General features: G+C 38.0%; 1 long non-coding RNA gene across 1 annotated transcript in view; it reads left to right on the top strand.

Annotated features, from left to right (window-relative positions):
* Positions 1-12,848, top strand: part of LOC114673803 (uncharacterized) — a 61,430-nt gene that overhangs the window by 12,659 nt on the left and 35,923 nt on the right. The window contains exon 2 of the long non-coding RNA XR_013408457.1: positions 10,687-10,777. This is a non-coding gene — a long non-coding RNA (uncharacterized LOC114673803). The remainder of the gene's footprint in view (positions 1-10,686; positions 10,778-12,848) is intronic.

The following is a 12,848-nucleotide window of genomic DNA, read 5'->3' on the forward strand; positions in this document are numbered from 1 at the left end:
ACAAGTCAGCCAATGTTTAGAGGAATTTCAGTGGAGAAGAAATAGCTTTAGGAGGTGGTAGCTGAGAAAGTCAACATTGACTTTTCACTTGTTTCTTTCCTGAGTGACATTTTGGCAGGAGCAATGAATGAGAAAAATCCCTATTACATTTAAAAGTTGACATTTTTAGGGCAATTTGATTTTTCTATATATTATGCTTGTTTATTTCTTATAATGTCTTACAATTTTAATAGAAGAAGTTAAAAAGTATGATAGGCTACAAGTATGTAACTGAATAAATGAAACTTTTTTGTGGGTGATTCTATAGTATTAGCAGGAGGAAAGACTGGTAGGTTTTCTTTCTTTAAAAAAGAAAGAAAAAAAGAAAAACAACTTGTTGTCTTGTGTGATCGAGAAGCACTGGGGGTAACTGGCTTCAGGAAAAACTGGATCCAGGAGCTCAAATGATGTCACTAGGCCTCTGTCTCTTTCCGTTCTTTGCCACTTTAGTCTCTACATGGCTTCATTCTCAGACAGGCTGTCTCACCACAGTTCAGGCAAGATGAAAAGAAGCATTCCTAGCAAACATATTTTATGTTTATCAATCTTTTTGGAAACAATTTGTGTGTGTGTGCGCACGTGTGTGTATGTGTGTGTGTTTATATTTTGGTCTTTTTAAAAAATTTTTACTTTAAGTTCTGGGATACAAGTACAGAACATGTAGGTTCGTTATAAAGGTATATGGGTGCCATGGTGGTTTGCTGCACCTATCAATCCATCATCTAGGTTTTAAGCCCCACATGCACTAGCTATTGGTCTTAATGCTCTCCCTCCCTTCACCCCCCCAACCCCTGACAAGCACCAGTGTATGATGTTCCCCACCCTGTGTCCATGTTTTCTCATTGTTCAGCTCCCACTTATGAGTGAGAACATGCAGTGTTTGGTTTTCTGTTCCTATATTAGTTTGCTGAGGTTGATAGCTTCCAGCATCATCCATGTCCCTGCAAAGGACATGATCTCACTCCTTTTTATGGCTGCATAGTATTCCATGGTGTATATGTACCACATTTTCTTATCCAGTCTATCATTGATGGGATTCAGGTTGGTTTTATGTCTTTGTTATTGTAAATATTGCTGCAATAAACATACATGTGCATGTGTCTTTATAGTAGAATAATTTATATTTTTGGGGGTATATACCCAATAATGGGATTGCTGGGTCAAATGGCATTTCTGGTTCTAGATCCTTGAGGAATCACTACACTGTCTTCCACAATGGTTGAACTTATTTACATTCCCACCAACAGTGTAAAAGTGTTCCTATTTCTCCACAGCCTCACCAGCATCTGTTGTTTCTTGACTTTTTAATAATCGCCATTCGGACTGGTGTGAGATGGTATCTCATTGTGGTTTTGATTTGCATTTCTCTAAAGATCAGTGATATCGAGCTATTTTCTTTCATATGTTTGTTAAATGCATAAATGTCTTCTTCTGAGAAGTATCTGTTTATAACCTTTGCCCACTTTTTGATGGGGTTGTATTTTTCTTGTAAATTGGTTTAAGCTCCTTGTAGATTCTGGATATTAGACCTTTGTCAGATGGGTAGATTGCAAAAATATTCCCCCATTTGGTAAGTTGCCTGTTCACTCTGATGATAGTTTCTTTTGCTGTGCAGAAGCTCTTTAGTTTAATTAGATCCCATTTGTCAATGTTGGCTTTTGTTGCAATTGCTTTTGGCATTTTTGTCATGAAGGAAGACTAGCAGGTTTTCTAAGGGCGTGCAAAGTGGGAAGGAAATGAATAATATTGAGGCTGATGCCGAACATTTGTCTTGTTTTCTGGTTGTTTATCACTTTAAGAACAGTCTCAGGATGTTTGAGGATTTTCTGCTTTAGTAGTCATGCTTGCCCAAGGAAGAAGTCTTAAAACTTGCCTTTGCTAGCCTCCTTGAAAACTGCCATGCAGCATTTGAATTAGACTTTACTAATTGGATGAGTCTCACAAGACTTTGATTTGGAAACTGGTCTCCCTAACCTTGATTTGGGAACTGAGTAATTGGAGGAAACATGCACCAAGCAGAGCCATTTTTCTGGCAAGTGGAGCTGTGGAGAACTGTGGTTTCCAGGGTCAGCAGCAACAAGAGTCCTACTGACACCCTCATCAGTGTCAGCTGTGGGATCCATGCCCACCAGCAGTGGTTGTAGCATCTTTGCTGGTGTCAGACCATAGTGAAGCTAAGTGTTGTTCCTAGCTGCAAGTTTTCCAAGTGTGATATTCTGTCCTTTATGAGCTAATTTCCCTTAATGGATTTCTTTGCTAATTAAACCAGTTAAAGTGGAATTTGTTATTTTCAATTTAGAACTCTACCTGACTCAACCCATAATTATATGCCAGGCATTCTGCCAATTACTTTTCATATTCAAAATAATTTTATTCCTTATAGGCATCCTCTTATACAGGAATGTTGTACAATGAAGCTCAAAGATGCTAAGTAATTTGCCCAAGATCACTTAGCTATTTAGTATAGGAGCTGAGACTCAAACCCAATATGCTTTTCCTAACTTATGAAGAAAATGCATGGGTGGCTTACACTGAAATATAAAATGAGGAAATCTTGATGAATTCTAGAATCAGAACCCTAACCTGTAACCAACTTACATCTCAATACTACCTAAGTTAGCTATTCCTATGAATCAGAGGTATTTACTATTTCACATAGATTCTCATCTCTTAGAAAATTTGAAAAGGTGCCCTTCTTTACTGTTTTCCACTTACCCAACTTCTTACCTCCAGCCACAGTTGGATCTTTCCCTGAGTAGCTTGCTTTGCACTTGTGTCTTTCCCGCTTAAATCCTATGGCACATGTTGTCTCTATAAATAATCAGCTGGCATCCAGCCTGTGTTACCATATAACTCTCTTTTTGGGTTCTATAGCTCATGGGTCAGCAAAATTTTTCTGGAAAGGGCCAGATAGTAAATATGTTTCTCTTTACAGTCCATACAGTCCCTGTTGCAGCTACTCAATTCTCCCATTGTAGTAAAAGCAGCCATAGACAATCAATAGCAAATGAATGAGCATAGCTGTGTTCCAATATAATTTTATTTACAAAAACAGGTGGTCACCTGGACTAGTTTGCAGAACCCTGCTATAGTTTAGTGACTCTCAAATGTAAATGCATAACAGAATCACCCAACCAGAGCTGGGGTGTAGCCAAAAAATTTACTTTTCTAACAAGTCCCAGTTTTCTTTGAGGTAAAGTTGTATTCTGTCCCTACAGCGTGGAATGAGGGTGACGGATAAGTGATTACCCTCACTTTCTTTATGAAATATCTTCTAAGGCTTCACAAAACACCCACTGCATTCAACAACTAATTGCCCTTAATGTTAGCCAATTTGATTAAATATTTTTGCATTGGTTTTGCCTTCTTTCTGGTTTTGTTTCCTTTGTCCCTTATTCCTGCCCCATTAAATCACATTCCCAAATAACATACCATTCATAAATCTTTGTTTTATGCCTGTTTTGGGAGGAACTCAGATTAATAACATTGATACAGGACCAGGACTGGGGTTAGAGATTAACACATGGCATGTAGTAACATGTTCATTGAGAATCTTACCTTTGGTTAATTGTGACAATGGGCATGTGAGATGTGAAGCATTGAATTATATGACAGTTAGGGCACTTAAACAGTATGGGGAAAACTTTAGTTATAAGGCTGATGATATAAGTTGAAATTTGTTAACTGCTTTGGAAATTATGACCAAAAACATAATGAAAGGTTTGGTCAGACAGCAATCAACTCAAGGAAACTGGAGTGCCTCCATTGCAATGTTAAAGGAAACCCGGCCGGGCGCGGTGGCTCAAGCCTGTAATCCCAGCACTTTGGGAGGCCGAGGCGGGTGGATCACAAGGTCAGGAGATCGAGACCACTGTGAAACCCCGTCTCTACTAAAAATACAAAAAACTAGCCGGGCGAGGTGGCGGGCACCTGTAGTCCCAGCTACTCAGGAGGCTGAGGCAGGAGAATGGCGGGAACCCGGGAGGCGGAGCTTGCAGTGAGCCGAGATCGCGCCACTGCATTCCAGCCTGGGCAACAGCGTGAGACTCCATCTCAAAAAAATAAATAAATAAATAAATAAAATAAAATAAAGGAAACCCTTCTCACTATAGCCCCTAAAGACACAGTTCTAAAAATGCATTCCAGTCTTTAATTTTAAGCCTGGAGACTCAGTGACAGGTTTTCTATGTCAATGTCAGAGGCCTGGAAAGAAAAGAGTTGAGCCCCGAAATCTAGTACATAAAGAGTTGGTAGCTGAGCCTGAGAGCCTAAAATTACCAAAAGTCCTCTGAAACCTCTATGCCAGCAGAAAAATTTACCTTCCTGAGATTTAGGAGAAGAGTTTCCCAGGCTTGGTGATTCTATAAATACTCACCTAAAGCAATTATCTCTCAAACTTACACTTGCCATCTGCAAGGTCTGCCCCTGCCTCTACCACCCGACACTACCTTCATGCCAATACTAGGGTCAGGGCTTAGTGTAATCCAATCAGGAAATTCAGCCACTGCTCTTTGAGGGTATAGCTTACATACTAAATACACTTAAAGTCTGGTTAATATATGCTAGAAGTAATTGGTACATATATATGTATATATTATATATATTCACTTCCATATATATTCACTTCCATATATCTTATATATATAATATATACGTACCAATTATTTATACACACACACACACACACACACACATACACACAGAGACAGAATATATATGGATGTGAATCTCTAGATGTTTTTAGTGGTTGGGCAAGGGTGTAGATTAAAGATGGTATGTGAACATCCACCACTGTCTTAAGATTCAATATTCTGGAAAGATTTCCTTGCTCTAGTACATTGCTGGGGTGGCTTTTGAAGTTGGGACATAACTCTGTTTACAGAATAAATGATGCAGAAAGTACAAGGACTACTACTGATGAAGTGGTCAGAATGTTCAGAGAAGTAAGCCTCTTGTCTTTAAGTCTGTGATTATTAATTGGAGGACCAACAAGCAATGACTTAATTCCCTGGGTGGGCCCACAGGCATGCCTTTCCTTTAGGCTGTAAAGAATGTACAATGAAGGCAGAACTGGCATCTCTGACAAGCTCGGTGTTGGCAATCCTCTAGAGGCCACAATCTAGAGTGAAAGATGGTGCTCGACACATTAGATTACCTATATGGCATTGTCTGCCTGACAACTCAAATACATAAGTCTGGGAACCAAGGGCAAGTAACAGAATTGGGCGCTCTCACCAGCATTTTCAGTCATTCATGTGTAATTTTTTTTTCTCATTTCCGCAGACTTAGGGTCTGCTAAGCCCTGACTCTTGAGAACTTCTTCTTTCAGAGGATACAGTAAAGGTTCCAAAGACCTTGAAGCTAGAACTAGCACATGGTCACTTTGAGCTCCTAATACTAGTAGAAACAAGAAAAATGCAAGTTATTATACTGGGGGTATAAATTTATTCCAATTACTCTAAATAGCTAGTCTTCTAGCTATATAACAGGGTCAGAGAGGATTCATTATGATGTCTCTTGTGGTGCCATTTTCAGCGATAATAGTTAATGGGCAATTGTAGCAACCAAGGTCCAGAAAGCAAGACAATTAAGTACTTGTGGAAGAAATTTCAGTCATATTTTAAGCAAGCCAATTAGACCAGTTGACGATCTAGTCAAAAGTGAGGGAATCCTGGAATAATTGAGGGAGGAAGGAAATAATAAATATCAATACATGTTTAGGACTATGTTGCTACAGTGAAGACTACAGGTTATTCTTCTAACCCTCTTGTGTCAATTATTTGCAGAGTTTGTGACTCGCTGTCATCTTGAAAGGGCCACTTTGCCATATTGAATTTAGTGGAAGGTATGAATACATCTGAGGAGTCCAAAAACTGGACTGTTTGGGGCCCCATTTGTGTACCACTTCTAAACTTTTTAGCTTTAACTTTTAGTTCAACCCCTATTTTAATAGTAAATTTGATGTGTTCTTCAGCTAGGTTCATGCAAGTGTAACCCAAAAGCCTCTTAACTTCTCTTGTTTCTTGGTCCAGAGCTTCTCTTATTCTGTATCATAAGACACCCATAGGAATCCACTAGAACCCATACATAAACAATCCAGAAGTGCAAAGTTGTTAATATCCCATTGATAATTGATATGTGTTTCTTCCTTTCTTTCCCTGGACAAAAAGATCTCAGGCATATTTCTTAGATCTCTTGGATTCTGTGGGAGGGAGCACCAGCCATTCATAGTGGTGGAACTCAGCAATGTCCTCTTACATTTTCTTTTTCTGTTTCCCTGCTTGATTGCAAAATTTATCGTTTTTGTTTTCTGTATAGAAACTTTTGTCTGAGGGTCTGCATTGAGAGCAATTTAGTCTAAGCCATTGAAAAATGAGAATTCTCACAGTTTACCCCAGGATTGCCATGAATATCTGAATGTTTGATTGCTTAGTCTAGCAAACATCAAATCCATGGAGGCCAGAAAGTTTTAATCTCTTGAACTTTCTACAAGAAAAGAGACACCTTATTAAAAGTAATTGTTGCTTTAAAATAATCTTCACAGGGTAAAAATACTAGAGAAGTTCTGTATTGTGTTTTAATATGGGACGTAATGAATCACAAATTCGCATGCAGGTGTGATGGTCTCACAAAGATCATGATTCACTAAAAAAATGTGATGTAGGCTGTATTATTTATCTTTGAAATTTTTAAATGTGTTAAAGCAAAGTTAACTTTACTTGAATCTTCTGATGGCTTTTCAATTAACAGGAAAGATAGAGCTTGATAGATCCAGAATATCACAGATTAGCAATTCTAATCATTATTCTAACTGTAGTTTTCTTTTTGTCAATTATAGATCCTTAGGGGGTAATCCAAACTGCTGTGTAAAGAAGGCTCAGAAGAACAGTACAATTTAAAATACTAAAGTGGTTTTTATGCTGATTGAGTCTTTCTTTTTTTGAAAACATAAACACTTCTAACAACATTTAGCTTCTTTTTTTTTTTTTAAAGTTCTTTAAAATTAGAGTATAAAGCATTCTGGGGATATGTTACAAATATATAACTGACCTGATTACACAAAGTAATGAGTAACAAAATGGCTCAGAGTCAATGAATATTAGAGCTAAACTGGGGTCCTAAAAATAACCTACGTATGTCTTATGTTGGCAGCTGAGTTAAGTAAAGGCAAAATGAGATGAAGTAGCTTTCTCATCCTGGGGCCAGGACCCTGGTCCCTTGATTGACTTGACTGAAAGTCAATCTCTTCCATCTTTTAAAATTTGTTGAAAACATGTATTTTTTTCATTAGTTTTGAATAATTGTATTTGTTTTCACAGAATATCCTTCTGTTTTTGCCCTGAAACAGAAGCTACTTAAATGAGTAAAATATCAGAATGTGAAAGGAAACCTGAATATGTTACACATGGAAATATGTGTGAGTTACTTTCCACTGGTTAGCACTGGCCTTATAAAAGAACAATCTTCTGGGATGTATCCCCTAGATATATTCCTCCTGAGGGATGATCTTGGTCTATTCATGAAGATAGCCGTGGCCACTCCAGTGATATTCCAAGTCTGACTGACTCTCCCAAAGTGAATCAGATGATTTCCCATCACAGTCTGTTTGGCCTGACTCACTGAGTCCCATTCCCACTTCACATTCTAGTCTACTAGGTCCTGGTAAACAGGCCTCAATATGTAATTCCAGTACACAGGAAAACTTGCTTCCAAATGAATTTATAGCAAGTCTCATTCTCCTTTACCTATGGAAAATAATCTGAGTGTGCAGATGATGTTCAAAACAACTAAATTTCTGTGTCACATAGTTAAGAGAGTTTACATTGAGATAATTTAAAAAAAACACAGAACCCTTATGGTTTGAAACAGCAAAGGTTGATTCCTTAAGTGTTATGTGTCCAGTGCAAGTCATCAGGTAGGGATGCCGGAAGGGGAGCAATGCTTATTACAGTTACTTGGGCTGACAGAGGCTCCAAACAACATATGTGTTCAAAGAGGTTACACATGGGAACATGATAACATGCATACAATTTGATAAAGTTTCTTTGGAGAAATTTTACTCCACTTATTTCCAAGGTGGTGGAAGAGGAGAGATAGAAATAATTTGTAGACAGAGGTAATAATGACCATCACAACTCCCTTTTGATATTCCCCCACCAGCACCCATAGAAGAGACTACATAAACCACTTCAAGTTCCTGGTCTACCTCCTACACATCATCGGGCTTAGCCTGTTTTCTCTGTCCTTGCTTCTGTCTTCCCTTCTAGAAGAGTTTCCACTAGGATTTGACTATATGGCATGTGTTAGCAATCTTTCTGTCTGTATTGATCTGGTTAAAGCCCTGGTTGCTTCCTTTGGAAGCATAGCTATATGCAGCCCACAGGCTAACATCACATCACCCTTGAACTCATCCCTAAAGTCATCCAGAATCTCAACTTATGCATAGCACCTCAAGTCTATGATGTTACAAAAGGATCATTCTGAGATAGATTAGGAAAAGGAATGAAGTGAGACTGCCATAAAAAATACCTGAAACATGGTATTCATATTTTTAAAAAAGGACTGACCAAATTGATTTAAAACCTCAGTTTGAAGCCATTGGAAAGACATCAGAGATACCAAGAGGAAATAATTATTTAATTTTTAAATTTTAGTATAGTTGTATTATATGTCTACCTATGTGGGAGATAAATATGTATAAAATATAGATATCTAGAAGCTATTGAGTGAAAAATAAATTTCTGAAAGAATTTTTTCAATTATGTACTTTATTTGAATACTGTTATGTAAGAGGTCAAAGATTCATAAGAAGGAACTAAAAGGCTAAAATCATAATGGGAACCCAAAGGAATTTGTAGAGATTTTCTGTAAAAATTCCACTTATAACTAAATTCTTTCCAGTTCTCACTATACTGGGAGGTGGAATAATCACCAAAACTGAGAGCTTAATTCTAGGTTCTGTTTAATTTTAACTAGTGCGGAAAACTTGAAAAAGTTAGTTTGCGCTCTGGGCCTAATATCCTCAACTGGGTGAGAATATTGAACTAAATGGTGTGAAAGGTTCCTTTTAGATTGAAATTAGAGAAGTCTTTTCTTCTTGGCATCAAATCTACTTAAATGTGTCAAGGGAGTGAGATCAGAGTAGAATCCTCCTTTAGCTTATTTTATTGACATTTTGGGTGTGGCTCCCCATTTCTCTCGGGTAACAGGTAGCCCCACTCAGAAATGCTACATGTTTGTAAAAGACCTTGCATTTTTATTATTATTATAGTTTACAAAAGTATAGACTATTCTTCTTTATTCTGTAAGAATTCCAAGGCCAGCTGCATCCTATTTGAGTCACTACACTGGACTCCACACGCAGACATAGATAGCCTTAAAAATGGGTTTTGTCAAAATACTTACTGGTTCATGCTAGAGAAAGAGGTTGATTCCCAAGATATCTCTCAGTCAGGAGTTACCCTGACCCTAAGAGCAGAACAATCTGATGAGTGTGATCAAGGCGCTAGTCTTGCAGCTCTTTACTCCAAGGGTGCTCAGATGGATGAGACATCTATTGAAAAACCACCTAGGTCAGGTCAGAAGAAAATTTCACAGGCCACACAGGGCCATTAATTTGCTGAGTGAGATGTGTCTCTAGCCTTGCCCTCCTAATGTAGGAAATGAAGGGGTTTTACTAGAGCAATGGTTACTGAGGCCCATTGTCTAAGTTAGATTAACCTAGGCTCTCTGTATGGTCCTATAAGTTTTCAGGCTTCAGAAAAATGTTTCCTCTGACGGTTTTAATTAAGAATAGACAGAAAAGACAAGGATCTAAGCTGGAAAAGCAGTTTTGAGGCTCAGGTAGGAGACAGGAAAGGACAGGAGTAGTGGAGATACTGAAGTGAGATCAGATCCCGGCACTATTTTAAATGCAGTGACAATAATATTCTTTCATGGTTTGAATGAAGAGAATAAAAAATAGAGCAAAGGAAAGGTGACTTCAAGTATTTTTGGCCTAAAAACCTGAAGGACAGAGCTGTCATTAACTTAGGAAGAAGACTGTGGGAACATATATTACATTTTTAGATAATTCATGTAACTTATTATACCATATAAGATGGTATTATTTAATAATGATATCATTTATATAATTTATTTAACTATGCTTATATTTGTATATATATATATGAGAAAGGTTTTGAGAACTCAAATTTGAACACTTTAAGTTTCAGATAACTGGCATGTTCATGAATCCCCTAGTGTGTTTTTCTATGCATATATAATATTATGTATACATCTGTAATCATCCTCTACATATCATTGAAAAGAGTTAGCCAACTTGCTTTAGGCAGACAGTAAGGGAAGGGTCCCTCTAGAACCTCGGACCCCTGTTTTGTGCAGATAAGGGAACTTGCATAGGGGGCTTGCCTAAACCTGCCCGCAGGGGCCCTCAAGCGCACTGGGGAAATGGGGTGGAGCCACCAGGAATTTGCACTTTATACAAACAGGGAAACCAGCCTTATCAGCTTTTATGTAAAAGCTCTTGTATTCAACTGGGAAGAGTGAAAACCAGCTTTCAAGAACCTTTTTGCTGAGAGCTTTCCTTTTCGCATAATGAATTTGACTCCACTGACTCTTCAATGTCTGCATGCCTATTTCTTCCAGGTGGTGAGACAACAACCTGAACCTGGCTGAGCTAGGGAACAAAAAATTCCTGCATCGTTGTTCTATAACATTCTTCTTTCTTTGGACCCAGGTGAGTAAGGAAGATCTTTGAGAAACTCTACATGCTGCTACTTCTTATAACATGCTTCTTCTCCAGCAGGTCTCAAAGCGATAGAACACTTGACCTCTAATAAATAATGCGAATTTATTTCTTAATGTAATTCATCTGAAGGATGAATACTTTTTATTTTCTGAAGTTGGCAAGAAAATGTGGTATATTGTGGTAAATTAAGCCCCTCAGGCTAAGATGATGTATTGTAAGTTTTGTTGGAAGGATAGACAAGTCTCTGAGGGTGTTACAGTGACAGTGTATGGAGGGTATGGATAGATTTTTGTCCAGTGTTGAGATTCTCCAGTACTTCACTAAACCCTGAATCACAAAAACTATTTGGTTCCATGGCACCTTTCCGTTTGTTGTAAACACAAAATGTGCCTTATATTAACCCTTGAGCAATTGACCACAGGATTCTGAGAGAGATTGCTCTAAATTTATTCACCCATGAATAAATTTGGATATGGATGTTTTCATTCTAGCTCAGATAACTCATTATTGAATTCCTTGGAAAGAACTTTGCTCCCTACATAAAAAACAAGCAAACAAACAAACAAAACCCAAAACAAACATGAATTTCCTTTGTAGACACCGTAGGACGATTCTCTAAGGAAGAACTCATATCAGTATTGCTTACAAAGTTACTTGCTTCTCCTTTAGGAACAATAGGCCTCTTATTCCTGTACCTCCCTCCACTCTTTTCCACATTATGCTGCTTAAATGCTCTTGGCTTTGTCTTGCCCACATAAGGCCTGCCTGCAATTACAAGACAAACCATTCGTACAGGAAATGGTTGCTCTTTGCTACTCAGAGTTAATACTGCCAGGTCTCATTTCTTTTTATTCTCCCTCTGAACAAAGATGATGAAGAGAGGGGTTACTGATTTGTCCCATTCATGCAACATATGGTTTAACAATCATTTATGGGTTATATTTCTACCTTCAGATCCCAAGCACAGTGCTTCTGTTTTAACAGGTGCAAATAATTGTAATAAGTTATATGGCATATGGGAAAAAGGAAGAAAATGAAAGGATACTAGGGGAAAAAACTAGTTACAAAATGGGGCAAATTAGCAAAAACAAAAAATGAAAAGTAATCAACGAAAAACTTGCTAATTGTCCAAGGTGCTGCTGGCTGACTGAACCCAGTACATTCAGGGAGTATACTTCAGACCCAGAAAAGTTCCTGTGATGACAGGAGGAGTGAAGGGTGTTCTAAACATCAGCCTGATACAAACCAGGTTCTTCTTTCTGTTCCAAGTTTCCAGCTCTTGGCTCACAAGCAAAGTGACATTTGGCCCAGAATCCCCACAGCTGTCAGTTCTAACAGGGGCCAGAGCAATTTTGTCCACTGGTGTGGAATGTTCCATGAAGTGACCAACGGTACACATTCCAGGCTCTAGGTGACTCCAAGCCTTACATTAGGCATCTGGAAAACAGAAAGTTTACCTGCAAACTGGGAGCAGTTTTTAGACAATAGTCATTGTTTGGAAGACTTTATATAAGCAGAAGCTATACATGAACACAGAGCCTGGAAGCTTGTCCAGAACAAGTAATTGAATTGTATCAGATTGTCCTGGAGAAAATTACCCACCTTTGCTGAGAAACCCATATCAGTGATTTCAACAGTGTTCTTTATATACATAGCATGTTCTAATAAATATTTAATGCATCTATCAATGAAGGGTTCTTAGTTCATTTTATTAACTCATGCTCCTTGGTGCCTGCAAGTAGGATGGTAAGACTGATCTTCTATGTACCTGAAATAAAGTGATTGCTCTTGGTAAATGATTAGTGTGATATGAGCTACTCTTTTATAATCAAATCATCTCATTATATTTTCCTTTTGAAACTTGAGTTCTTATTGAAGTATAATTCACTGACATATGTCAGATTACCCAGAAAATGTAAGACTAAGATCTGTGTGTAGTTGGCTGTCTTTGTTTGTTTCTGCTTCCATAATGAAATATCTGAGACTGGGTAATTTACAAAGAACAGAAATTTGTTTCTCACAGTTCTGGAGAATGAGCAGTTCAATATGGCATTGGTAA

Source organism: Macaca mulatta, chromosome 18 (assembly GCF_049350105.2).
Source record: "Macaca mulatta isolate MMU2019108-1 chromosome 18, T2T-MMU8v2.0, whole genome shotgun sequence".
In the NCBI taxonomy this organism is placed as follows: Eukaryota; Metazoa; Chordata; class Mammalia; order Primates; family Cercopithecidae; genus Macaca; species Macaca mulatta.